Consider the following 4115-nt stretch of genomic DNA (forward strand, 5'->3'; position numbering starts at 1 on the left):
CTTAAAGACACATTCACAGGAAGGAAAGAAAGCGCAGTACCGAATGGCTTAGATACACAAAATTTCTAGAACCTTGATTGTACTCCTTGAGCTGCACAAGAGCATGCTCATCGGAAGCCTCATCAGCAATCAGGGTCTCAGTACAGGTGGAGCATGGTTTGTTAGTAGATATAAAAGACTTCACCAAATACCCTGCCCAGTGAGCAATGATGTCATTTTCTACAAGAGACAATGGCTCGCCCTCTGTGCATTCATCATCGTACGAGGGTTCTTGAAATTCATTCTGCACTGCTTGAATCTCTGCAGAGAAGAAATCCACTAAGTAGTTGCTGTCGTCAGCTTCATAACCATAGTTCTTAGGTACCTTGAGGAACTGGCTAACTGACACAATTCTGAGCGCACTTTTGATATCATATCCACTGGGCACGGGAGAAATCATCCGGATGACCGAAAACAAGTTGTCCAGGCAATCTTCGGCCAATGTTCCTGTCAAGAAGAATGCATAGCCACATTTATTTAGCAGAAATTCATGCAGTTGAAGCACTACCACAGTGGACATTAGCAACCCTGCCTGGCATGGCTTCCAGACCTTTGTGATGCCAATGCCTAAGCTCTCAATGACTTCAACATCGAGTTTCAGCGTTGCAATAGCCTCTTCATATTTGCTTTCATTTGATAAGCTAAGAGCAACAACAGGGTGCCGTGCAGTCACGATTGTGTACCACTTGAAAATTACTTCACAAAACCAGGCTGTTGTTTCAGCCTCGGGCGGCAGCTTCAAGCGCTCTACAAAGTACCTTATAGCTGCAGGTGCTTCCCGGAATAACTGAACAGCTACCCCTACCTTCATCTTTGTGGAGTGGCCGTTGGAAATGTGCACGGTACTCAGGTTAGGTGCCACCTTCAGTTGTTCTGAGTCCATCTTTAGGACTGCTTCTATATACTCAATCGACACATCACTGCTGCGTAAATTGTACTTTGCCACTATTTATTCACTAAGTTTCATGGGATCTTTTCGCACGAGGTGCCCTTTAATATTTTTTAGTACATGTGAAGGATCCGGCATAAAAAACAATGACATAGAATTGTCACATGGGTGGGGAACAGTGCATCTAGTGACAGAGTAGCGCGAGCTTGACAGGTTTAAGCTCCGCCACATCGCACGGTTGGAGCTCCCCTTGTCTCATGTCACGCACAGCACACGCAAAGAAATGTCTGCACAAAGGTTGATTAAATGGAAGACAACGTCTCTCAGCTTCTCTCCATTGACAAAAGCACCTGTGTAGGGATAAGCAATCACCTGCTTCCAGCGGGTGTTTAGGCCCCCAACCATAAAGACGAGTACATGGTTTGCTGCTCGGTCGGTTTCAGGGAGCGTCACCTTGCCAAGGAAGCCGTCACCACTGCGGTCTAACTCGACACCCTTGCGAATCTCCATTTCATCGAGAAATATGACGCAGTCTTTTTCAATGTTTGACATTGCGGCCACTTTCACTTTCATCATATTTACTACATCAATCAAAACGCCGGGCTTAAATGACAGGTGCTGCAATCGTCTGCAAAGTGTTCTTCGTGAGGGAAGAGGACTGCCCTGTTCTAAAAGTAAGCCGTAGCCTGCAGAGCCACAAGAAAATTTGAGTTGCAGCGCTTTCTTTATGGTTTCTGCACTCCATGTACTACCTTTCCGGCTCTTTCTCTTCAAGGCAGCCTTCTGGCCCTCGTTCAAGAAATCCAGATTTTTGGTCAGCGCTGAGAGATATTTTTCTAACCGCTTTGTTTTCCTGGCAGCAGTCTTCAACTCCTTTTTTGATGTCGACAAGTTTTCATGCAAATCAGTGTTTTTCTTTTTCGCATCTTGCAGAGCCTTTCGTAGCTCACATACAGAGAGCGAGGAAATATCTTCATTGCTCTCATGCTCGACTGCATTTTCTTCGAAAGAAGAGGTGCTATCTCGACTCAGTTCTGCGGAGTCTTCTTGATCAGCGACTGTAGCAACTGTTGAGGAGGAGTTGATGCCTTCCTCGCCAGCAGGTCCACATTCGGCAGTCCGTCTCATAGGGAGTTTCTTTCGCTTAGGTTGAGCTGAATTAATAGTAACAATAACAAAGACATGTCTCAATGTTCACTGAAATAACTGCAAATCACGGAAATAATGCGCTCCACTACAATTATTACTCACGTCTAAAGTCGAACAGCGTGGGCAGAGCTGTAGACTTTAACAGGCGGCGTCCATCCTGTCGATTTCTCTCAAACTGGTCCTCTTCAAAGTGGAGCTAAAAAAAAATAAATAAAACACCAAATGTGATTATTCACGTTTGTTTGGACTGATACAGCATACTTGTAAAAAATAACCAGTTATTTAAGGTGCTTAACAGAAAATGTTCATAAAAAATGTTGCTGTATTACCGAACCTCGCACGTTTCCAAACAACGCGCAGGCTACGACGGACGCCGAGCCAGAAAGCTCAAGAAAAATTTGACCCATAATGTGCGTTAGCTGCTCGTTTACATGAGTACACCGCACTTAGGTATTTAGCTCCGTCACAGAATATATAGTAACCACGATCGGGAATGAACATGCAGCGATAAGGTCTGCTTACGAACAGCGTAGTGCAAATATGCCCGCGATCATAGCATCGGCTACGTCGCTTTCGAATAGCACCGATGCAATTATATACCAATAAAAAAAATCCTCTATGCACTTTGACATGAGAGCCGCAATTATCTACTGAGATCTCAAAGAAAACCGCAGGGCTTCGAGTGGCACCAGCAGAACAGCCGCACTCTCCAGACGAAGCAGTGTGTGCCTTCAGTAGCAAATAACGAACACTTAACTTTTGGTTCGTCTATTTTCGCTCAACGTAAAAGTAACTCTGCTGTCTAAACAACAGCGACGCGAACTTTGCAAAAGAGACGCCAGTGCTTCCTGTGAAAGTATAAAACAGGTGTGCGATGTTACGATTTTTTGCTAGTGTTAAATATTCCGCGAATAAAAATCACCCTCGTCCGACTCTATAATCAGGGCACTGCTCGCGTATAAAAGCCAAGTTCCAAACGAAAAACACGCTCGCGGCCGTACGTATGCGCGTACCTATACGCTGCCTATGCAGCAGCGGCGCACACGAGTTTGCGTTAATAGCAAAATACGGATCGATAAGATTTAACTGTTTTGGAACTCACCTCGCAGATATATGAGCTGTCAATTGCGTTCCACCGATCCCGCTTTACTTGAGCTTCCCATTTCTTTCATCACTCCGAGTCCCGGGGGAAGCGAAAACAACGCAGGCCTTTACGTGTTGACCCGGAGCACATTGGCACACAACAGCCCGTCATGATGGCTCAGTGGACTTGACAAGCTTGTCACTCATGCAGTCGAACACTGTCAAACAAGTTGAACCACCAGCGAGTGCCTCAAACAACGCAAGCTCAGCTGTTAGCACCGATCAACTGCGACCACTCTGCCCGCCCGCCGTGATTCAATATGGCGTCGCAGCGAGAAAGAGGCGGCGTGGGGGTGGTCAAAGGATGGCACCACCCTGAACGGCGGCGCTGGCATCGAGGCACCCTGGTTCTGGTTGTATTGGTTCCAGTTGCTCAATTCCAGTCCGCCGGTGCCGAGAGGCGCGGGTAGTTTAAAACGAAGGGCGCATTGCGCGCGTGCTTCTTGCGTCTAGCTGGTTCTCAGTAATGTTGGCTTTCTCAAACTGCGACAGTGTTGTGAAAGCTAAGAGCGAGCGAAACGCTAATAAACGCTTGCTCGCGCATGTGACAGGAAATAAGGTCCTGCCAGGCACGTACCCAGGATATTATTTCGGGGGGGGGGGATGCAATCTAAGGTAAGCTTTCTATGCAAATGAGAATGGGGGCATACCTTTGCTAGTTACAATGTGAATAATTTCCACCATTTTCCATAACGACGCGTAGAGCCGCAAAAGAGAAATGAAATAAGGTGTATCTCACAGGAACGCCTGTGGGATACACCTCTCCTTTACGTGCAAACAAGGAACCAGATCAAACGGACTAGCGCAGGAAGAACCCTGCAGCGAAGAACAGTTAACGAAGCGAAAGTGTAAAATAAAGATTTCTAGTAGCGTTTCTTTGAATTATCTCTGGAAG

This window comes from Dermacentor variabilis, chromosome 2, assembly GCF_050947875.1.
Source record: "Dermacentor variabilis isolate Ectoservices chromosome 2, ASM5094787v1, whole genome shotgun sequence".
Lineage (NCBI taxonomy): Eukaryota > Metazoa > Arthropoda > Arachnida > Ixodida > Ixodidae > Dermacentor > Dermacentor variabilis.